The following is a 25,597-nucleotide window of genomic DNA, read 5'->3' as shown; positions in this document are numbered from 1 at the left end:
AAATATCTAATTGCTTTTTCTCCACAGATTTGGATTTGGCTTGCTTGATGCTGGACGATTAATGAAGGAAGCCCTAACTGGACAAATGTTGGTCTCCTGAGACAATGTGTTGTTGATAACAGGTCTGATTTGAGCAAGTCTAGTCAAATTCAATTTTAATAGAATTTAAAGGCACACGCAGGACACGTACCACTCACTTTTGGGCTAGTTTGTTTGGGTTTTTAAGTCTGTTGTGCTACCAAAGTTTATTCCCACTAAGTATTAAGCTTTGCGAAGCAGCAAAGACACATATCTGTCAGCTGCAGAGACACGTATTTTGCCTCAGTATAGCAAGTTGTGTTCAAAATTTGCCTTTATTCTTTGATACTTATGCAGACTGGGGTATGTAATTCATCACTTTATGACTGTTCCTATGGAGGCATTATTGTACTCTGATTATTTTGAACCCTAAAAATTATTGATTGAGGTAAAGAAGAGACAAGAAGGTATTGCAATCAGTTCCTGTCTAGTGAGGGCAGGCTTCCTTAAAGGCAGCTAATCCTTAGCCTAAAAGCTGTATGTAGTTGCTGCTGCTCCCATAGGATTTTTCACGTAGCTGTGCCTGGGTCATTTATATGAAGTTAAGTACGAATCGTTTTCCACTGCACTACCAAATCAAGATAACCACCAAACATCAAGTCACTATCTTACCGGATCGCTGCTTTGAGTGTGAAATTCAGCTTACAGCTCAGTCGCAGCTCCAGCTGAGGAGGAAAAAGATCTCCCACCCCACCAGAATACTGGACTCCGGGATGTTTCCCTTCTGCATCAAGATGAAGCAATGACATCTAGAGTCAGTAGAGTCTAGAGGACTTTCCTCCTTCCAAGAGCTCCCATTTTCTAGAGATAGGGAAATCAAAGGGAAGAGGGACTTGCATCCATGCACCTTGCACCCCTGCTAACCGCGGTGCAACTCTGACTTTCTTTGTCCCCAGAAGGGGTTATTGAAAGAGAGACTAACGACTAGCTCCCTGAATGTCTAGGAACGGCGCTGCACATCGTTTTTAAGCACCAGTTTGCAGAAGTGACTGCAGACACGTGTTTGTCATCTTTTAAACGCTATGTAGGGCACGGTGGAAATCTCAGAGTGGGAACCAAAACAGCTGGACAGGGAAAGGCTCAAGCATAAGGGCTATGCTCCAGCATGTATCTGTAGTCATAGCCCTTTTCAGCGGTGTGGCCCCTAGCCAGCTCGGGGCCTGGAGTCCCCTCCTCAGGCAGACGCTAACAATATTTGATTCAAATAAATTAATAACCCCATTCTTGTCTTTTGCAGCATGAGCACAGTCATAGGAGTGATGTTGTAAACGAACCTTTTACCTCACAGCCTAGTAGTGGTTTAGGCAATGTTTCACATATGAGGACACCCCAGGTCAGTTCTCTCTCCAGCCCCAGAACAGTCAGCCTTGTCACTGCCACCTTGCAGGGACACCCCTTAACCACAATGCTCTTAATCGGGGTATTCCCTCTCTGTTGGACACATGCCACACTTTAAGAAACAATTTAAGTTTTATTGGTCTGGAGAAAACAGGAGGTACCATAATTTATGGGTTTTTCCCTGCTGTGGAGGTAGACAGTTACCTGGAGGAGCTCATCCCACAAGCCGAGGCATGTTATTGCTTATCTATTTTAGCCAGATTAATGTTAATATGGACTATGCAAATGGCTGGTTTGGTGCACCTGTGGATCAATGACTTCTGCATGTTTTTCAAGCGTTTCTACAGAAAGGGCAGGAATGCACTAGAAACCTGAAGTCCTGTGGGATGGTTGCTTCCCGAAGATGTCTCCTCCATGCAATCCTGCAGTGATTCTCCAGCAAAACGATGGCTGGGAGTTACACCCCTGAGGGGCAGGAGCACTCTCCCTTTTCTCTGGATCAGTGTTACTGTGTAAAAGGCGCAGCAAGGAAGTCTGTTTCTCAATACTGTACCTACTTGAGGGTCCTGAAGGTGTGATTAATTATGTGTCATTAATTAAACCATGAGTCACGACCTTCTCTTTTTCCTGTCACATTACTTATAAACAAGTGAAGTTAAATGGTATAGGATAGTAAATTTAGAGGAAATAGAAAGAAATGAGTTTTGTTGCATGTGGTCAACCTATGGGATTTGCTGCTACAGGTGACCATCTGATAAACAGGGTTCCTTGGCTGGAAAGAGTAGTTGTTAATGCTATTACCATAATAAATGGGACCAAACCTGTATTCCTGGGACTACTGGGTGCACTGGGAAGGCAGAAGTGTGTCCTGCTTGGCTAATAAAGTAAGAGCAAGTGCTCCATGTGCTGGGAAGTCAGGCAGGACTGTTCTCCATGGACAGCAGCACTGCACTATTAGCTTGATGTATGACTTGCCATTTCGTGGTTTGGTTGTTTGTTTATTTGTCTGTCTTTTTAATTCCTCTGGAAAATACTGTACTGGCTCTCTCTGTTGACTGAATGACCAGGGTTGGGCACAAGATACAGCATTCTTCTTCTCTGACCTTTATATCAAAATTGATTAACAATAATTCTTTTGCAGAAAAGGATTGACAATAAGATGTGGATGTTCATCTCTAATGAACTCTAGTTACCAAAGTGGAAACCAGCTAACTTTGATGGTGCGACTGACCACCTTCTCAGCAATAGCTGAGTATTTACTCCTTCTTGAAATGGTAAAGTAATGCTGTACCCATAGATAAGACGAAGAACCACCTGTTGCTCTAGCTGTTTTTTTCTCTCTCTCATATCATTGATTTCTTGGGAACTTTCTCATTACTGGCAGTAGCAGGATGTGCTGGCTAGTATTTATGCAGTCAGAAATGGCATAACTTAGAATTAGAGCCTGTGTAATCCTGTCAAGTACTCAGAATTATTATGTTTATGTATTTTAATCTTTGTAAAGTAAGGAGTCCACTCATAATCTAATTGTTTTTGTTTGTTATCATGTTTGCCATTTTACAGAATAGTTCACTGGAAGGTGCCTACTTTATATTGTTCTCACTTCCTAATAAAAGATCTTATTTAAAAGAATCTTTCTTTTCAATTATGAAAATACTTTCCTGATCTCATTAAGCCCAAAAATGATGAAGTGTTATTTTTCCTTTTTATTTGTGACAATACAAATTAAACACACCTATGGCGAACTAATTACTATGTTTATTTTTTTTATACAGAGCAAGCCTGTTAACTGTGAAAGTGAAGAGATGAAGCAAGCAAAAAACAAAGAGAAGTGTGAAGAGCTTCGCTGCCATATCATCTATGACACTGTATCAGCTCCTACTTTTAGGATCGATGAGTGAATAGGTAGGTAAGAGAGACACTGTTATTCTACAAAGAAGGGTTATTTCAAAGGAAATAAAGAAAAAAATTTAAAAGGCATGTAAATACATTCTCAGACACTATATGATGGCAACATTAGAGAGGGAGCTTCATTTGGTCTTCTTTTAACTTCAGATCTTTACAGTGGAACAGTATTGTGCAGAGGTCTAGAGAATAATGTCCTTGATCTTATCAAGTATTGCCATAGTACTAGTATTGCCATTTTCCTGCTGAGGTTACTCATGTGAGAGAAACCACTCTGTCGTACAAGTTGAAGGTTCACCTTCTGTCCTTCATTTTTGTACTTAAACTAGATTTGGGCATTTCAATGGTCATGCAAACTGCAGCATCTTTCAGACTTGTGCACTTTATAAGGCACTTTGTTAATTGTAGATATGATAGATATCATCACCTTTGTTTAACCATGAAAGTGCTGGTTTTCAAATAACTTGAAGTTTTAATTATTGTAATTATAACTCGGTACTGCCTCCATGACATTTCACATGCAGAAGTTACATCAGTGTAAACCACTTGGGATAACAGGCAGAAATAAATAGGGGTTTTTTCTGTATATTCATAATATATTGGAAATTGAGAGGCCAGGACTTCTTACAAAGACCATCCATTGCTGTTGTTTCCCTCCATGGACATCCATGCTCCATTCCCTCCCTCCCTTACATACCAAAGCGAGAAAACATATTCCCTTACTAGCAGGGATTCAGTGGTCTTCTTTATCAGGCATAAGTTTTGGTGCTGTACAAGACTGCTACCTTGGAGAAGATATGGAGGATGTCTGGAATAGCTGCTCTATCTTCCATTCCTTTGTTTACCCAACGTAAGGGAATGGACTTGACCCAGGAGCCATCATCTTGCCTTTCTTCAGGCCTGGCCCTGATGGCCAACTATAGACATAAGCTGGAGAGTTCAGTCTACCTGACACCGAGTCCGTCCACATAAAATGGCCTTTGTCAACATTGAGTGCTGGCCTTAAATGCTAGAGATGGACGAGTTTTGGAAAGAGGTGGAAAAAAAAAAACCAGTAGATGAATTTGCACTTCACAGAATTTCTGTTAAAAAAGGGGACAGAAAGGGACTAAACAAGGCCCGAGGAGAAATGAACACAGAGGGGAAGAAATGGCAAAACTCAAACATTAAATATTTCCTTCAACTGCGGTCAGAGGTGGAGATTATATCTGACCAAACAACCAAATCCTCCACCACAAGTCAGGACTAAGGTTGACTTCATTTTTTATTTCAGTGCTTTCCATAGAAAAGAGCCAGTCAGTTATTCTCTCTGTGTTAAATAGTGTACTAACATCACTAATAGACCAAGCAGATGGTTTTGTTTTATTGTTTGAATGCTGTAATATTTTACTGTAAATATATAAATAGGATATTCATTTGCCTTATCCAAGTTCCCAATGTACTTTATAATAAACCAAGTAATTTTGACAGAAAAACGTTGACCAACCCTAGCCTAACACCATTCAGACAATGAGCTCAATACTGGCACAAATCCCATCCGTTAAAACAGTCAGTGGTATTACATTTACTTTTACAATTTGAAGGATAAAAACAGAAATACAAGAGATGGAGCAATAAGAACCATGTGGTCCCTCCTCTTCAAGGGTCTCATCCAGAGCCTATTAAGTTAATGTACATACTCCCTTTGATTTTAATAGGCTTTGCATAAGTCAGAAATTATTGAAAATGAATAGCAGGAAAAAGAATCGCCCTGTTTACATTTGTTGGGTTATATCCATAATAAACTTGTAAAAAATGAAAACAGTAGAAAACATTAAAACAGATCCAAATACTAACTTTATTTTAGAATTCGAGATGACCTCATTTCCTTCTCCAACATAAGTACATGATGTCACGAACATCAGATTTTTTCAAAACCTTTACTGAAAACATTCCTTTTCCCATCATCGAACTCTTCATCTTGCAGCTGTTCCTTCTAGAGACTCGTGTCTTTGGGCAAGAAGTTAGGAATATCAGAGAGTAGTCTGGAGCACACCACCACCTGGGACACCAAAGGATTACAGATCGCTCTCGTGGGAACTGCTGGGTGGGAGGTGGTGGTGGGTCAGAAAAGTGTCCAGCCAAAGCAGAGTGCCCCAGGGACCAGAAGCAAGGCCAAGCATCACTCTTCCAAACAAAGATTTCTAAACTAACCTGGATTTTTCATTTCTAGTTAGAGCAGGCAGATTTTATTCTTACAGTGGAACTAGGGTTCTTCACAGATGAAATCAGGCGTGCCAAAGGACTACAACATTAGATCCTAATTCTCCATTTCACCAAAAGAGAACTGAGGAAAAGACAGACGGAGTGATTTGCTGGGCCAAGCAGAGCCCTCGGTGGAACCATCTCCCCTGTCCTGTTCAGAGGTTGCCTTTTCCTGCCCGTGATGTGGAAGAAACACAACCATTATCAGGCACCTGCAAAAGCCCTCCACCTGGTTTTGCTCGAAGTGACAGAGCCCGGAGGACGACGTGTATGTTCCTCACTAGTCTGTAGGGAGCGTGATGTAGCTGATGCAATTCCCGGCTCCAGCACACCTGCAAGGTCTCATTGATCTGCTGCTCAGTGCTCTGAAAACTCAGAAATCTATTATCAGTGTGAGCATGTGCTTATTGATCAGATTACCTGCTTCTGCTCCCTGTGTGTACCTAATTGTACCAGCGTACGCGCACACACACACGTAAATATGCACACATGTATGCGTGTATACAGGCACGCGCACACGGGTTATTAGGATGTGTGTATGTTAAAGGCTTTACATATTTTTTTTGTTTTACAAAACCACACATAAATAAAAAGAACGGACCTTCTCTGTGAAACGTGAGCGCAGAAACACTCACAAGTGGCCAAGAGCTGCTAAATAATTAATCAATAGAGCAGTGTGGCAGTTTGAAATGTAAATGTGATGGATGAAGGTGTGATGCTTGTCATCAAGCAGAAAATGATGTGACTGGAATGGATAACCCGCGGTACCTGCTGACTGGCAAAAGCTTGGACACAAAGATAAAGTAAAGCCATCAGAAAGCAGCCCCGGCAACCCCTAATTCTTGCCTTTGACCCACAATTCACTTTCATGTCCCTGTCCCAGAAGAGATGTTTAAAAAAATGATGAAGAGAGATCTTGGGGTGGGAAAGGGGAGAGAAAAAAAACCATCTGAAGAAATGCTACCTGACAAGGCTGCAGGCTACATTCTTGAGAACACCTTTCTTTTCTTTATGTTCTCCTTCTCCTGTTAAATAAAAATGCGGCTCCTTTTTTCCCTTTCCTTTCTTCCAAAACTCTCCCGAGCCGTTCCTGCAAGTGGTTCTGTGACTCGGGAGCTGACAACAGCCGCATGCAAAGGAACAAAGAATGAGAGTGACAATTCAGAGTGCACGCAGGTGAGAAAGACACCTTTTACTTATCAAACTAGGCTGCAAAAAATGCTCTTTTTACTCAGCGAGCTAGAAATAGAGGTGATCTAACAAGGCACTGATCCAAATTCTTTATTTGTGCTGAGATGTAATGCTAACAGGATTTTTAGGTTGACTAGTAGTCTGTGGCCCCTCCATTCAAGTAAGGAAGCATTCCTCCGATTTGGAAAGAGGAAAATCCATATAATTACCGTATATTATGTGACAGGGAAATGTATGCCGTGATGGCAAAGGGTGACAGAAAATGTCCATCAAAAAATTTGTTTTCAGGGACTTCCTACGCCAGCCATTGCATTCTCTCTGTGGGGAAACTCAACACGATGGGATTCAACTCAATTCTCCGAATTCGAGAGAAATTAACTTTTGTGAAAAAGGGGATTTTTTAATCTTTTTTTTTTTATAAAATTTCAAGCCTGCAAATAGGATTTAAAAGTTTGATGGCTTTTTCTCCCTGGAAGAGAGAATCCTATTTCTCAGTAAGTACCATTTAGCAGGTTGTCTTTTTTTTTTGCCTCTTTTGTTATCAAAAGCCCATTCTTCTCAGAAAGTGAAAAATACCATGGTTTAACATTAGATTTCCAAACTCCCAGAAATATACATTAGCAGATAACACCCACTAAAAGTGAAAGCTAAATATAGATATATAATAGTGCTTTGGCATACAAAATAGATGTTTTACCATTTCCTAGACATAAAATACACATACAAATATTCTCTTAAAATCTTCTGGGCTTTTTTAAGACCTCTGTACACCTGAAGTGGCGTAAGGAAGCAGCAGATCTCTGGGTGAACTGGCCAGTGTTTTCATACTTCCTCAACTGATTATTTTTACTTGTTTTCTGTTGGTTTTTTAGGGTGTTTTTTTAAAATCTTTATGTCACCATTATACAAGAGGCAGTGAGAAATCACATAAGAATTTATACAAAAATAGATGTGCCAAAATGAATTTTAGAAGTCAAGAATTAGAGCTTACATTAAAATAGAACCCTAGCTGGCCCAGCTCCATAGTAAATAACCTACTTTTAGTCTAGGACAGGTTACTGGTGTAATGCCATTGAAGGGAAATCTTTCTTGTAACTTGGCTACCTGGACAAGCTTTAAGCAGAATGCCAACTTTCTATGTATACAGAGAACCACCACACTCCACAGAAACGTTTCCCATTTAGAATAATGACAAAACTGTGGGCTGATAGGTAATTCAGCTTGAATTTAATTTCTGGGGCATTTTAAGTCGTGTTTTCAGATTTGTACTTTGGGAACTTAGTTCTAGCTCATGCCAAAGCCACTCAGCTGTATCTCTCTACCTACATGGCAGGTACATTCATGTTAATTTTTAATCCTTTTGCACAGCTTCAGGAATGCAATATCATCGTTAAGTAGGAATCAGATCCTAGAATTTGGAGCAATTTGGGTACACTAGGCAGTGGGATGGAAGAACAATCCCACACCTTACAGCTGGTATGATTCCGGTAGGAGATGTTCATAGGTTTTGCAGCAGTAAAAGGGAATTTGGTCTACTGGTTAACAGATTGATGCTGAGTGGAAGCAATTGTTGTATCACAGTAATGTAGCAATATTTATCACTAGTAGGACTTCTGTTCCCCCATAAACCACTGTAGAAGTGGAAAAGTGCCATCCCAGGACCATGTTACCGCTAAGCTCATAGAAGGCCATTTCTGTACCTTCAGTCTGTCTCAGCTACAGAAGGACTTGCAATGGAGAAATGACAGATCAGGCTGCAAATGTGCAACAGTCATCCCCAGCCTCTGGGAAGGAGACCTACCCACTCCGGCCAGTGAGAGCTGTGACGAACCCTGTCCTGTGCCCAGTCTGGAAGACCAGCTTGCTAGGACCGTGGGACATACTGCCGTATGAACCATACACTGTGCTATATAGCTGCCCACATGTAATGTAGAGGTGCCTACCAGCCTCACAGTAGGAGCAGTGGTTCATTGCATTAAGGATTGTACAGATACACTAGCAACTAGCCCCTAGTTACTACTATCACAGAAATATAGAGGAACCAGCATGACTTTGCTTTCTTTCCCCTTTAAATTTGCTGGGCACATAGAGGAAAGGAACACAGAAATTGCCGCGACAAAGGCAGACCTAAGAACCTGTGTCTTAACCCCAACAGTAGCCGCCAGCAGCTGGCTGCAGAAGAGAAGAGGGCAACCTCGTAGCAGTGCCCCAGATCACTCTCCCAGCCTCCAGCAATTTGCAGCTCAGGGACTTCCCGAGCCAGAAAAATTTGCCTACGTTGCTGTAATGATGGTTGGTAAAATATGCAGCAATGAGTCTCCCGTACCAGCAGGCTTTGTTTCACCCCAAGTGTTACACCAAACTAGTTGTATATCATCATGAAGAATAACTGCATTTCCCCAGAGTTGATTTCCTATGGCACATTTTACTTAGATACTTTCTCAACACCCTCGCAAATATGCCATAGATCTAAAGCACAATCTCCTTTTCAAAATGAATGGGTCTGATTACAGGCGTATTCATTTTGTAAAAGGTACAAAAGGATACAAATGTGCCTTTCCATCTCACATAATGTCAAAGTAAGACCCTCTTGCCCTTTTATTTCAATCCCCGCAATTTGAAAATAAAAAAAATGACTTGATTATATGTTTTTTACCATTAAGTGTATAATTGCTTTTGTGTTTTGACATTTAATTCCTCTTACCAAAATACATGGTAGGAATTAAAAGTCAAATCTTTTATGTATTTGATGTACAGATCTTTCCATGTATTTCAATGAGAGAAAAAGAACAGTGAAACCTTACAGCAGGTACAGTGAAGCCATCTGAAAATGAAGTCACTTTTTACACTGTAAATCTGATGGTGGCCCCAGTTCTGCCCTCCCTTATCTGGGTCGATGGCTTTTTGAAATCACCGGAAGGTCTGAATGAGTCAAAAACCGAGCAAAACCTGCAGGAATTGACCTTGAAAATAGAGCTGGGATTACACTGTGCCCCGTCGGGCAGATTTCGAGATTACGGTCCAGTCTGAAAATGACTTTTGAAAGCCGTAAGACAGGAGCTGGCCAGGCGCTCGAGTGTACTGGCCCGGCATGGGATGACAGTAGTGAGGAGCACTGGTCCCAGCAGGGAGGGTGAGGAGCAGCGGGTGCATCAGTTGGGTGTCCTGGCTGGCCCAAGGCCAGCAGGAAGGCTCTGGCCTTGAGAGAGAAGTCGCACTCTTTGGGCCGGTGAGGAGATGTGGATGCATGCAAGGGAAGTTAGAGGTTGCTTGCGGTTGTTTTGAGTGGGCTTTGTCTCCCCTTCATCTCGGTGTTCCCCATAAAGTTTTTCCCACTTCATGCACTGCCCTTCATTAAGGGCAGCATCCCTCTTTCCCTTCTGCTGCTCTACCACTCCTTTTCCTCTCCCTCTTGTAGTCTGCCACAGGAGCTTTTCTCCTTCCCTCTACTGCATTCTTCCCTCTCTTTCTCATGTTTTTCATGTTTCTGCTTTTCCTCTGCTCTTCTATCTCCCTTTCACTACCTGTGCCCTTTAACTGAATCCTCCCACTTCTTTCTTCTCTGTACAGCATGCCAAATTCTTCATCTTTACCTTAATTTCTGTTCATACTCATCCACAACCTACATGCTGAGATTTCTTCTGGCTGTATTTTCTCCCACTGGTCACTCCACTGTGATTTATCCCCATCCAGTTAAGTCCTAAAGTGACTTGACCCTACAGCCATAGCTGGGATCACCTAGTGCCCTGAGATTCAGATTTATGGACTCTAGCGCCGTCTGCAAAAGTTTTCTGCAATCTGGAAAGTAGACGTTAGCCGGGAACTCAGACAGACTGAGCTTGGGACAGGCTGAGCCAGGAATGGTAGCGGTAGGCAGTAATGGTAGATGAGAGCTCAGCAATGTTGTCTCTAGTGTTAATATTCTATCCCACAAATTCTGTCATGCCTTCACTATACCCATTAACAAAAATGGCTGCTCTAGGTGAATACGCTCTTGGAGTAAGACTCATGCTGCCTTTCTCCTTTTCCCGAAGCCAGGGACACAATTTTTCTTTCTTTCATCTCGGGAAAGACACCCTCAACAAAGGTAAAGGACAACACACAAGGTAACCAAAAAGAGAAGTAAAGGGAGCAGGAAAGGGTTGCATCAGGAAGAAGCAAGGAGAGAGAGAGAGAGACAGCTGAGTGTATCTCCACACAACAGTTGTAGTGTCACCATATCTCATGGAGACACACTCAGCTTCCCATACTGAAAGCAGCTTGCATTGCATGGGTGCCAAGTGCTCGGATGCTAGAAGTTGTCTCCCTTTGGCCATCACGTGCTTGCACTTTGCGGGGGGAATAAGACAGCTTGGGGCTGCTCCATCCCAGCCTCGGCTTTCGAGGGCCTCCTTTCCCAGCATCCCTGCTGCATCCTGCTCCTGATAGGATTGTCAGCATGAAGCACTTTTCAGGTGCGTGTTAAGGGTACGTTTAGACGCACGCACGTGCATACACGCACATGCACTTGCACATTTTTTCCCACCGTCGTTGGCACATGCAAGACTTGCAAATTAAAAATTAAAAGGGAATGGCAAGCCCACGAGGAGTAAATCACATAATTGGCCCCAGCCCATACCTTCAGGAGAGGCAGAAGGTAGGACTTACAACAAGGAAATGGAGCTCATGCCATTTTTGCTAAATGAGAAACTGCAAGTAATAAAAGTAGATTTATACCTGTGTGGTCCAGACTTTGAAGAAGTCTCTTGATTAAAGCTTAAGATCAGGCATCCAGAATATCTTGAGTTTGTTCTTGTGAGTAGCTATTTTACCCACAAGGTGGGTGTCATTTGAAAAATCTGTACCTTTGAAAATCTGTATCTTTGCTCGAGGGCTCTGCTTCACGGTTTCAGGATAGTAATCAACTCAAGGAGATGCTTCAAAGTTAACCACTTTTTTTTTAAATAATCATGCAATCCTGAAATGGGGAGGTGCAAAACAGGTGCAAATTATTGCTTTCAGGGTGACCGAAGTCTTCAACGGTTCACCTTGGATGTTACAGGTCTTCAGAACACACTGGCATACAGACAGGAATATTAACTAATGCTACTCATAGGGGATTCTCTGTTCACGCTGGCTACAGAATGGCTTTGGGGTCATTCATGCTGCCCTTTTTAAATATTTTTTTACAGTAATAGTGTCAAACAACTACAGAATTTACTGCTGCTTAGCCTGAAAGGGAGCTGTTTCTCAGAATGCAGAACTTGGGGAAGAGGTTTTTGCTCAGCTGGAAGCTTTATGGGGCAGATTTCATCCATGGCCCAGAAGTAAATGTCAGCTCCCTTGAGATTATGGAACTCGATGCGTGTTCAGCACCAGAAATCAGGTGATGAACCAGAACTTCAGACTCTCAGAAACCAAACACTTTGTGCTTCTGAGAGGTTGGGTTTGGTTTTTTTTTTTTTTCTCAATTTTTTTGCCTTTTTCTTTAATTTTGATGGATGATGTTTTGTTCTGCAGTGAGTTTTAATGCATGTCGCTGTGGAACAATTTCAATTGTCGAAAACAACAACAACAAAAAGCAATATTTCAATATTTCTCAAGAAAAGGCTTCAAAGGTTTCAGATCTTTTTAAAATGTTTCTGCTTTATTTTGACGTGGCATAAAAGTTTTGTATGCATTCTCGCATCCGCTATTGTGACAGCTGTATTTAATGAGTGCAAAATGATCAGAAAAACATCCTTTACTGTGGGTTACCATTGCCAGCAGATGACAGGAGAGAGGCAGTACTGTAATAAGAGAAGCGATGAAGTAGTTCATACTACTACTGATGAGGTATTTCTAACTCAAATGCCTAGGTATGCCTTTTGAAAATAATGCGTTGGTCACATTACCCGATAGTTTCATCAGATTTTGTTTCCGAGTGCGTTTTGAAATAAAATTGTGCATCCTTAGCCTCAGGTCATGAAGGGGTTGGTTGCGACATATTACTTGCAGATAACACAGTCAGTTTCCCTAAGATGAAGAAGAAAAGGTCCTAGTCTTGTCTATAAATACCTGCCTTTCCATCAAACTGATGCTAGGCATGAAATGCAGATCCACAGATATACTAGAAATGAAACATTACACAACACGTTTGCTTTCTATTTTATATGCATATTTAATATCAGAGTATTTTAGTCCAAATTGGAGACAGTATAAAAATAAATCTAAATGGATTTGAAAGGCAGAGTATTTCTTTTTTCAAAGCTTTGTTGTTCCTGACTTCCTCTGGTGACTGTTAGCTTATCATGCCTTTGTACAGGAGATCTAAGTATTTCATTCTCTCTTGTGTCTCCATATGGTACCATTTCCCAGATAGTCTTCCTTTGGTCACAAGATGACAGTGAGAATGGATTGTCAAACTGGACCACTATGACAATTTACTCTGGGGGAGAAAATCCTGTGGGTGTTTAGAAGCTTTACTCTAAGTTATATTTGATTAACTTATCCTACGACTGACAAATAATTAGGTCAGCAATTAATTTCAAAATGCAAATGTGCTACAGGCCTTCATGTTTCAAGAAATTCCCTTTGTCTTTAGTTTTTACTTGTGTTAAAGTCTTAATGGATTTAGCTGGGTGAAGGAACAAAATTATGTTTTCTAATGCTTTATTTACTAGGTTGAGTTGGACTTTTTTAGCAAATATTGACTGCAAATGTTTGTTCAGAAATGATCACGTGTGATGGAATTTAATGGACTAAGAAAACAGCAGAGTAATGATGAACCACTCATTTAAAAATATATATTTTTTCACACTTCTGCTACAAAATATTTATCTACCTTCATGGATTAGGAACAGAAAGACAAACTAGAGGGTCAGGAACAGATCATGGTAGCAAAGTCATTAGTACCTGCTTAAGCAGTCTAAGAAACCAGGGTATATCAGAACGAAAAACATGCTTAATATTGCTACAAGTGTGGCCCACAGAAACCTATCTACCAGCCTATCTCGGGGACTTTATTATTAAACAAACACAGATTAAAGGCTCAGCCCTTCCCAAGAGAAGCTCAAGGGAGTTTTCTGTTGACTTTAAGGGAGTGAGACCACTAAGTCTAAGTCTTAAGTTTTCTGTTATTAAAATCATGCAATTTTCTAGAAAATATTCAAAATATGCAGCTGTAAACAACCCCAACCAGCTAGCCTGATATAAAATCTGAATGAATTTACATAGGCGACAGACTTATATTAGAATTTCCTAACAGTTTATTTGCTTAATTAGTTCAAGTCAAGAATGAGACCATCCGCTCTAGATTTGGGTAAGGGTTTTTTACAAAATTTTACTGACCTTAAGATGAAGTTTTAAACGGATCATGAGAAGTCACATTTTTATGTTTAACTATGCAAGCTGTTTTAGACAAAATAATGGTAAAGGAAATAAAAAGTCAAGATATTTTTCTTTTTTTTTTTGGTGCAAAATGGTACTTTTACATCACTTTTTCTTAAATTACTAATGCCAATAATTACACGAGGGAAAAAAAAAAAAAAACAGAAGAAAGATAAAACTAAACATTGCATTTTTAGAAGATTTTAATTTTGGAAGGAAAAACAAAAGGAGAATTGTGTGGGATCAAAATTATGTGTCTCACCTACACAGACAAAATTTGGTTCCAATCTTCTCCAAAGGATTACGCCGAGGACCATCTTTCCATCTTAGGCAGAATCTGAAGAACTTTTAAGGTTTCACCAGGTGAGAATGGGCAACACAAGGCTGAAGCTTCATTTTGAATGAGGGAGAATCTCTTTCTCCCCACAGCTGTGGGAGAGAAAATCAGAAATGTAACTGGATACGAGAGAGCTCAGCTGATGGGACCTCTGAGACAGAAGTTTTCTTGTAAGGTACTGGGAGTGTTCGTGCTACTCAGCTGAGCACTGGGCAGGGACCCAGTTAAAGCACCACATTTCAGGAAAGATCCAACTGCCTTCAAGGCTGTCCGAAGAAGAGCAATGGGAATGATCAGAAGTTGGGGAAATGTGACCTCCAAGAAGACTGAACCGGGATGATTTCATCTTGAGATGAAGAGAATGAGTGGACATAAAAAACAAAGACTTCAAATTTGAAAGAACCTTCTGCAAAGAGGCAGAGAAGAGTTTGTGTTTCAGGTTTACAACTAAATGACAGAAGGTAACAGCCCTACACTGAAACAAGGGAGATTCAAGTCTGATGTTGGCAAAAACTTTCTGACAGTGAAGACACTGAAGCTGTGGAAGGGATTGTCTGTGGAGAGCCTGGAGTCCCCCTCACTGAAGACCTTTGAGAATAGGCTGGGCAAACTACTTTCCAAAATAATGTGAATACAGCTTCTGGCTGAAAGCAATCCCTTAGCAGTTGTTACACTGATATTTTTAATTGCCTCTAAGAAGCTGAGGGAACTCCCACTTTTGTGGTAGTATAAAATAAACTTCTAAATTAATCTAGGGCAAGAAACATGCAATGAATGCCCAGTACAGCTGCCATTATCAGTGAAAGCAATTGCAGATGGGGTGTATCTGCAGGACAGGTAGAATGGTCTGCATGACCAAAGGTGAGCTCATTAAAATTTAAAAAAAAAATTAAAATTAATAAAAGTTTTCAATGATCAATAAGCTGGCATTAAATACTATAAAATAGAGGAAATCAATATCCCAGAACTTCATCATGGAATTTAAGGTTTATTCAGCAGCTTTTAGGATCAAAGTCACTGCGCCTGTGACCAAGCAGAGAGGTACGAGGCAAAGAAATCTCAGATTCTGGCCCAATGGTGGTATGACAGCAATTTGGTAAAGATACACAGAACACAACTGCAATAATGCAAGTTTAAGTGAGAATGATTATTTCTTCCAGACAGTATCTATTTGATGCAAAAATAAATAAAATTCACATTAATAGAGCACTTCACTCTTAAATTTGAAAAACTAATAAATGTCTCATGGGTCATACTGTTTAAAATATAAATCTTTCAAATCAGAATGATCTCTGGAGTAATTTGTAAAAGTGTTAAAGTACATACCAAGCTACAAGGAATTTTAAAATATTGTCACACTCTAAAATTAGGACATTTCAAGATATTTTATTAACGCATTTGTATCTGTTTACTTTGAAGCACCAACACTAAATACTCTAGCTGCTTTACAGAAGCCTTCTGCTGGCTTCCCTTCCCTTGGATGCTTGTGTGCTATCGTTCTCTCTTTGTCTCAGACAGGGAGCAACACATCCCACCTCACGCAGTCTGTCTTTCTCTCTTTCTGTCATCCTTGGGAACGGTGGGATTTTCCTTATCCTGTAAAAGTGACTGAGAATTGTCTTGTGAGGATCAGAGGGGCATTTCCCTTGGGATTGCCAGGCAATGGCGCAGGCCTGGAGAGTATTTGTTCCTCCTGTCATCCATTCTGAAGGGCATAATCCCAAGGAAATCAGTGGGGAGTTTTAATATGGACTTTGAAGGCCAGATATGCTAAGAATATAAAGGTGATTAAGAAATTATTCTACTGAAACTCTCCCAGCAACCTGGGGCTTTTCTTTGAAAAAGAAACCAAAATAAAAATGCCTTGCTTTGCTTTTCATAAATATTGGATGACAAGTCTTAGCCTTTTCTTACAGCCCAAACCACATTTGACATGCGACTGCATTGGTTGTTTCCAACTTCAGGTGAACTTGTTACCCTAAATCCTCCCAATTTTGTCGTTTGGATCCCGAGTGTAGTTTTGAAGTTGGCCCAATTCTGTTCTTATGTGGTTTCAACTCCAGTAAGACTTGATCCTGTGTGCATGAACAGTGGTACAACACCAGTCTTTTTTAAATAAGTGGAATTCACAAGCTTTACAAAAAAGTTTGACTTGATAAACTTTTTGAAAAACATCTTATCTAACATTCTGCTTTGATAAAGCTGAAGATGCTGAAGAGTAACAGAGAGAAGAAAGATGCCTTAAATCAGATGGGACCCTTTACTTTTCTGAGGAACAGTATAACCACATGCAAGAGCCAACCAGCAAAGAAGCAAGAGTAGGGAAACAGAGGGGAATTCATTACCTGGAAATCACACACACTGGTTTGGGAAAGGAGGCAAGGGGACCAGCTCCCTTTCCCTCAGAAAACAAATATTGCAGCATCTTCACCCTCATCGCAAAGAAATAAGTATGAAACCTTGAGAGCCATTACCTTAGTGTTGCTCTCTTCCCTACCGCCCAAGCCAGTCACCCATGACAACTGAGCCAGTTAGAGAATCCCAACCGGCAAAAGGGAAAAAAAAAAAAACCAACCAAACCCAAATCTCACACTCCCCAGCTGCAGGTGTTGTGGAAAAGTGCCTCAGGCCCCACGCATGTGACTTCACAGCAAAACCTAGAGCCAGCCCTGAGGGGTCTGGTGCAGAGAGAGAAGTACTGTGACTGTGATGAGGACGTGTAGAAATTGGAAGCCCTCTTGTTTTACGAAGGTGGGTTGTCTACGGAGCCTGCTCTACACTTCTTTCAACTGTAATGTGGTGAACAAAGGCTGTCTGTAGAAGATGCTGTATTTCTCTACCCGGTCTATGTCACTTAGAGCTTTTTATGCTAGGCTGGTTTTAAAAACTTCAATTTAAACCAACATGAAAGGTCCTTAAACAGTAAATAGCATATTATATCAAAAACAAATAGATTAAAAAGTGAACATCCATAGCCAGTATATTTCTTTCCAGAAGAGTTTCACTTTCCACACTAACTAAAACTGTAAGACTGGCAGATCTGGGCCAGAGGTTTGTAATGGGCCTTTTACTTTTTTTTTCCCTTCCCTCTCCAGTGATAAATAATCAGTTTTAGAGAATTGATAAAAAGAGACAAGAATGAAAAGTGAGTATGACACATTTATGAGATGGATTTTTCATCTGTTTCTTAAATACAGCACCTTTATTTCAGATCGTATTAAAAAAAGAGATGGGAGAGCCACCCAATTTATGTTGTGCTGCAGTAGTGAATACATATGAATATATGGAGCATAGGCTGGGAGAGCCAGAAAATTCACCAAAAATTTCCTGACACGTTGAAAAAAGTTATGTTATCATTCAAGAGTCATTTATTTAAAAGAGAAAAATAAAAACCAGGCCATATGACTAGAGGCAGCAGAGGATAAAAACACATTGTTTCCAGACAAACCCCCATCAAAGACATATGACTGGGGACTCTGAAGTCAGAATATCTTCATATTTTAAATTTCCATGAGCACTTTCAAGAAAAGCTGGAGTTCTGCTATAGGATTTGCTACATGCTTTCCACTACTGATTGATAACAAGTAGCATTAGCAGTATTTTTCCCCCATCGTTCCTCTGAAGCTAATGGAGTCAAGGATTTGTTACTTGATCTAATGGCAATAGCTTTCCAATAGACATGCACAGAATCATTGATTAGTTTGTCCTCTCCTTGTTTGCGTTGGAACACTGTTCAATTTACACCAATTAAAGAATGCTTGGTTTGTGTATTGAAGAATAATTAAGGGATGGAATTCCCTATAGGCTACTAAAAATGACATCTGACTGGAATGGTGATTACAGCATGAAGGCAGCATTAGTATTTAAATAGTTTGACTGCTATATAAAATCATTACAGCATCTCACCATGAAAAAGAGCATTAGTTAATTTTGCCTATAACAAAATTAGTTGTATGTATTTGCCTGGTCACTTTAAGTAAATTTGACAAGGCTAATCTTAAAGCAAGCTTTCCAGGTTTGGTGGAAGGAGTAGATAGAGCACTGTTTAAAGTAATCATCTTGATAGATATGTATATAATCTTCAACCAAAATACAAATATGCACAAATGAATAGCAGAGCTTTGCCAGAGACCCTCAAATCAAATTTAAACATTAAAACCACATCGGTTGCTGAAACTGAAAATCCAAGGGTAACTGGTATGTTAATTACACAACAATCAAGGTTTCACATACTGTAAACACACAAGAAATCCTTATTTGTCCACCACCGTCGTTCTCCAACTTTTAACACCCTTTCCAGCACTGCATGGAACAAGGCATCACAGGAAGCAAACAGGCATGGTGGAAGGAGTCATCCTTGCAAATAGGACTCCCCTATGAAATATCCCAAAGAATTAAAAATATTGGAGTAGCCTAGCACATCCATGTAATGCTTCCTTAGACAAGCTTGGTTCTTTCTTTGGAGCAGAAGGTAGAGGAGAGGTTCATTCTTGAAAATACATTTGAGGAAAGAGAGCTTTTTATCCTCTATTTAACTTTCTCCTATGCATACTAAATTCTATCTCCTAGCCTCAGATTATAGTATCTACAGTAATGATCTATCCAAAACGTGACAGTAGCATTACTGTAACATAAACTGCTTGGGGCCATTCCTGGAGCGTATTTACCTTTCCATAGCCTACTTAAATATAGTGTGTTTGTTTTACTAAACTTAGATACTGTAGTATATTTTATAAGGTCATCCGCCTGCTTCAAGACCTCACATTGCAGCTACTATCCTTCCTATGAGAATTTATGCAGTTCCGTTTGAAGGTTGTCAACACCCTCTTTAATTCATTAAAGGGTCCTCTGTGAAGGAACATAAGACTTTTCCATTTAAGCCTCTAAGGGGAATGAGACTTATTAGCGTGTCTATATTGTGCAATGCACGACTGTGTTAAAGATGCCCGAGCTCCCAAGCCCAAGTTCCAAATGAGGTGATACATCTGCACAGCACAATATACCCTTATTTGTGTGGCCCAGCACCCCTGGCCAATCTGCAGTGCCTCTTTGCAGATCAAATTAGTCTTTGGCGCCGTGCAGTTCTCCTGACCATGCCTAGTTCTACAGGTCGCTTATGGATATCTTCACTGCACCGTATTCCACTGCATGGATCTGCCCTAAAACTAGGTTTGGGACAGTACACTTCATCATAGAGTACAACCACTGACTTTCCACAGGGTTTTGTTCCAACATTTAAAAAGTCTTCTGTTCTGGCTTTTGTTTTCATGTTGCACAAGTAGTTCTCACTTCTGTACCAGACCTCCTGTTGGGATCTCCCACTATAATCTGCCTGACTAGACCCTGGGCTTTCAGGAGTGAGACTAACGCTTCCTTTCAATGAATAATCTTCTTTTGCAGCAGGGCTGATATAAGGGTGTATTCTTCCCTCCACCCACGAGAAGAATGTCCATTAATTTCAATAGAAACTCTCCATGCAGAAAAGGGAGAACTGTGCCCTGGGGAACATTCATGGAAGATTAATGGTGAGGAGAGAAAAGTGATACAGTACAGGCAGAACAAAATCAGAACCCACCACACAAATAAAACCGGACAAGGGTTCATTTTTTAAAAGTCAGTCAGAACGGCAGGAAGGCTTTGAAAAAATCAGGGCTGTTTCAGTGCACTTTTGCATACATAGGCTTTCAGGAAACATGAATAGAAACCTAACAGTAACTCTTTTTTTCATACCTCCTTTCACAGGTCTCACTGGCAAAGCAGGATTTAGCACTTAATTCCTGTACTTTTATGTGGCAAATTAGGAATTTGCACCTTTAAAGGAAATTGCTTTTCAAACTCCCATAAATTCTGGATTTTATTTTTTTAAATGGTGGAAAACATTCCCTACCTTCATCCCAACACATAATAAATAGCACTCTCCATTACTTCTCCTCAGAAAGCCATAGGAAAGTAGACCTGGCCAAAGAGAGGTGTTTATCATTCCTTCTGAGGAGAGGCTAAGGGTCTAGAGCGTGTCCTTAACCATTTTGTCTCCTCAGCTCCTTTTAGTTTAAACTCACACATTGCTCTCTTCATCAAAATCAAGTGCCCGTTGAGGAAGATACTTAACTTGAGGCTTGATCATTTGATGAAGTAGGGCCCACTGGCATTGAATAGCCCAGACCAAAACTGGAAAATGAACAGAGATGCAAGGTGCTTTATTTTTCAGTTTAACATCGGTGAAAAGTAAAATCCCTACACCATCTTTGCCATCATTTTAGATAACGACTGGTTGGTTGGTGACGGCACCGAGGCGGGAGGAGGTCGGTGAAGCAGACTGACGCAGCGCGAGAGCGTGGAGCCGACGGCGGTCCGGGACTCTCCGGGGGGAAGCACTGAACCTGCGGCTGGTTCTGCCCACCCCAACACAAGGTCCCTTCTCTGGGAGGCTCGAGGGTGAGGTGATGCCCGCCGGAGTGGGACAAAGGGCATGATCAGAGCACCTCTAAAGTGCTTTTCTTCATGAAGGCAAGGCAAGGCTGGAAGACAAGGAAGTGTGACCCAGTGAAGAAGCGTATTCTCACAACGTGGCACTACGCTGGCATCCGTGACTGTCAGCAAAACAGTTCTGACTGTCAAAGCTCAAGTGAAGATAAGCTTACAAAAAGGTTAGTACACATCCTGACTTGATTTATTTTTGAGTCCTTTTTGGCCCAGTTTCTTCCTCTCCACACTTCCTAGAACAACAAAAGGCCGGAGGCAGGTGTCAGGATGGCACTGGTTTTTCTCATTTAATCTGTGAGGCACCATAAAAAACAATCAATAATCATGGACCATGCTCTGGATTTGTCTAAGCATAAGTGACTCAAATACTAACACGTGAATTTAGTAAAGTTAGAGTCTGTGGAGTGGAGATAAATTACTTCAGCAATTGAAGTTGAATGTGATATAGAAATCCAACCAACAGAAGACTGTCTGGAAACAATTATTCAGAAAGCTGCTGACCCTCTATTTCTTTAAAGAGTTAAACATTTGGATTGGTTAACTGGCAGCCGCAATAATAGGCATATGCTCTAATCTTTGATCCGTAGCTGAATTTGCAACTCTTTGTATGAGAAGCAGATCACATAGATTTGCATATTTTTAAGGATCTGTAGGGAGAAAAAGAAGAACAAAAACTGCTCTTCCAAGATGCCACTTTGAGATCACACAGAGTGTCATGGGTCCCCCGAAGTACACTAATGTTCAGAGCCAGTTGCAAGACTCACAGATTTTATAAATGGCCCTAAACTGTGACATGCACATCTGAAGTTTAATCAAAATTCCTCCTAGAACAGAGAATTGCAAGCCGAGGTTGTATTGTAACTCTTCACAGAGGTATGTATGTCTGTCATTAAGATCTCATTTCCACATCCAAATTTGTGTCAGAACTTTCCTAAATCTGAAAGAGTCCAGAGGTAACAGATAAGTTAGAAAATGTTCTGTGACCAAATGAGAAAATGTTGTCCAGACTCAAATGCATGAGCCGGTAACAGATTTCTGCCAAGGTCTTGACATCATCATAGTTTTGGCAAAATTTTCTGGTGGTGATGAAAATTCCACAGACACAAGACAACCATGAATCACCCCATGGGTAGAATGGATGCTAACCAAACAATTCTGTTTGTGTTCAAGGTTCATTTCTTGCACAGCTCTGTTTTCAACACCAACTGAAAGATGTTTACTAATCACTCATTTTGCATCAACAGTCATGCCTACACCACAGGAAATTTCCTCCACTTGGTAGTATTCCCCCAGAAAGTAGCTCCTACTGACAGAAGTGAGCACTATATTGAGTACTGTGAAGTGAAGAGGTAATCAATGGTCTCAATTGTGGGATGTTTCAACATAGTCTTTGCTCGATTTGAAAGGAACCCCCGTCACTTTACAATAAGTTTTCTCCCCTGGTTCACCTATGCAACACTGTTAGATATCCACAAAGAAGATGACGGTAGTGGTTATTTGTTATTTGCCTATGGATACTTTCTATACATCCCAAACAAAAATATGGATTACTGCATGGGACTATACAGATATGTGCAAGGAAGGCAGTGCAAAGAAGGCACTCTCCTAAAAATGTTCTCTCGGGCTTTCTTATAGTTCCATGCAGTAAGCCATATGGGGGCATGGAGGACTGGTAGCAAAGGTAGACTAGAAGCCCGATTGACCCAGGAGGCAGTGCTTCCAGGGGCTAACTGCCTTGTCCTGTGGGCAGGCAAGACTTTGCAAAGTCTTGGCAAAAATCCCACGAAGAGGAGAGGAAGGTGGTGCAGGTTCCTGGATAAAGTGTAGTAAGATGGTGAGGGGATGCAATGGTATGCAGAAAGCTTCTTTTGAGAGTGATCAGACCATCGACAGGTGAACCAGAACCTGAGCCAACAACGTCTTCACTACCTTAAAGAGGGAGGGAGGGAGGGAATAGAGAAAGAGAACAGCATACAACTTTTAATGAGAAAAATTAACTGTGAATGCAGAGGTTTTGAGAAGGGACCAGCCTGTGTCTGGACAGTGCACATATCCCACAGGTTAAGCAGACTCCAAGTGTAACGCAAAACCCAAGGCTAAGCTTCGCTACTTTTTGCACCTTGCAAACAGCATTAGAGATAAGAAGTGTTCTTCTGTCACCTGTAGTAAGTGGCTTTCCAAACTCTGGAAGCATGGTGAAAATAAAGGGCCAAGACTTGCCTTGCTTCTTTATTAGGATTGTTGTTTTCCTTTTACTAACACGAACAGATGCTTTTCTTTCTGTGTTTTGTATACCTTTGCGTGCTCCTTCCCAAATGTCTCTAAAAGTTTTCTGATCTCTTAGAAACTTACTTTTTACAGGATTGTGTAACCTGCTTGTTTTATGAGAAGGTAGGGTGCAAAAATGGAGTAATAGAAATTGCCTTAAGTGCTGTATAGTATGATTTCAGTTACTTCACTTAGTTATTGCTAACCATATTTTATAAATACCCACACATTATATTTGTTCTGGCCATTGAGATGATACTTTCAAACCAACTGGAAAATGTATTGTGATATATTTTGTCAATGTAATATTATAACTGTACAAAATTGGTTATATCAGTTAGAAAAAACATCTTAAAAGCTGCCTCTCTCCAGTTTATTCTCTGTATCTTAACTTTGTACAGCACTACAAGGCCATTTGCTGAGATTTTGCTCATGCACTGTTAAGTGGGATCCTAGCATATCACTACATTCAGTCAAAATATTGAAAGATAAAATAAGCATACCTATTGGTGATGAAAATGAGACCAAGGAAGTAGAATTTTTCTTTATATCATGTAAAGCAAAAAATCTGAAAATCATTTCAGTAAAAACAGATTAGAAGTGGGATGTTTGGGAGGCATCGTCATTATTGTGGACCACAGTAAAAGAAAAAAAAATTATCAAATCAGAATAACACTAAATTAACTTAGATTAAAAATGGCAATGAACCAAGACATTAACAATGAGATTATGTCACCTTAGTGGTTTGGTCTAAGGCAATTACCTACTCTCCTTCTGTAGTCAAGAGAGAGAGACTCCACCAGTAAGAGAGACCGATTTTACTATGGCCATCTGAGATACCGTCCTAAAATGGCCACAAGAAACAGTTGAACTGAGTGAGATCTGGAGGTGCCACCTGCAGTGGACAGAGAAAGAAAAGAGTCACCTGAGACTAGATAGCTAATTCTAAGGTTTTTTTCATTTATTTAAACAGATGTGCTAGGGATGAGCATGCCTGTTTGTATCTTGATACAGATTTCATAGACAGGACTTCAACTGACAGCTCTGGAATTATGGATCTTGAGACATATTTAACATCAACCTAGAAGGGTTAGGAAGTTCAGGGTCTTTTATCTATTCCCAAAAGCCAGTGAGAAAGTAGAGCTGTTTGGTGTCAGTTTTTTCTTCTTCACTTAAAATAAGAAAGTTAGTGAAATAAGGATACCCACCACTCTTTCTGAAAGCTAGGACAACCTCAAAAATGGCAGAAAAACTTTTCTCATTGATGGAGGAAGCCATGGAACTGGTTTCAGATATAGTTTCCATATCTGTGCCTTAGGCAATTATAGTTAATGTCGATCTCATATCCACCCCTTATCAAAGGGATGTTTGTCTGTGTCTCAAATCAGGTATATATATCTTTAGGGACTGTAATACAAATTAAGCTAGTATCTGGGGTCTGAGTCTATAAACAGACCAAGTAACGGTCATCAAAGTTCACTGAAATAAGTTTTATGTCACAAAGCTCAGTACTGTTTGCAAACACGTGTTTTCATAAAACTGACCTTCTTTTGAAAAGTCTGCACTGAAGGCCAGCCTACACTGGCCAGGGAATAAAACAGGACATGGAGAATATTTGCCCCATTTCTGATGTTCTAGTTCTGTCCTTTGCAATCATTAAAGACTGGATTGGCTGTACGGCAGTTTCTGGCTTTCTTAAACCAGAAAGGGAGTGGGAAGAAGCAGAAATAAAGATATACAAAAGAAAAAGGGGAAAAGAGAAAAGATTGCTGCAGCCTTCTGGCTTCCCTTCATCAAGGGTAAAAGACCGAAGGGCTGTTCACTTGGCTGAGGGCCGGGCCGAGGGCTAGGATGTGGGTCCGGCTCCTCCTGGGTTGCGATGCTGAGCCCCCAGCGTGCCCCTCTGCCGTGCCATGCTGGGGGGGGGCACTTGCCGTAACGCTGGAGGAGGGGGCTCCCGCAGGACCAGCTCCTCACCTGAGCATCTTCCTAGGGACAGCGCCAGTTTGCATCAGCGAGGATTTAACCCACCTGTGACAGATGGAGTGCAGAGGAAAGGTATTGGGTTTAATAAACGAGCCAAATAAGATGTGATGAGTGTGGCTGCAGTAACGCACAGAAATGTCCTTCAGTGGAGCAGCGAGAGAATACCAGCTGAGAGCCACATCACCTGTTGGTGAATATAAATCCGAGTCTGGGTTATGCACCAAAACGCCCCAGAGATCCCCACAAATCCACATAAAGCGGGTCAGGAGAAGAGTGCGACAAGCAAGCAGAGGAGTTAAATGAATCTCTTGCATCATGTCTGCTGCTGAGAGTCGTGTAGAAATTCCTGTGCCAAAGGCACTTTGCAAAGAAAATCAGAGTGTGGCCTTTATACAGATTGAAGTCTCTAAGGAGGAAGTT

General features: G+C 40.8%; 1 long non-coding RNA gene across 1 annotated transcript; it reads left to right on the top strand.

The window, feature by feature from the left end:
• Nucleotides 1–2,560: 2,560 nt before the first annotated feature.
• LOC115334586 lies at nt 2,561–24,868 on the top strand. Its single transcript, XR_003921181.1, has 3 exons — nt 2,561–2,690; nt 3,192–3,321; nt 20,701–24,868. It is a non-coding gene; the product is annotated as an uncharacterized LOC115334586 (long non-coding RNA).
• Nucleotides 24,869–25,597: the final 729 nt, after the last annotated feature.

Source organism: Aquila chrysaetos, chromosome 23 (assembly GCF_900496995.4).
Source record: "Aquila chrysaetos chrysaetos chromosome 23, bAquChr1.4, whole genome shotgun sequence".
NCBI lineage: Eukaryota > Metazoa > Chordata > Aves > Accipitriformes > Accipitridae > Aquila > Aquila chrysaetos.
The sequence above is the reverse complement of the archived record's forward strand: the minus strand, read 5'-3'. Positions and strand labels throughout refer to the sequence as shown.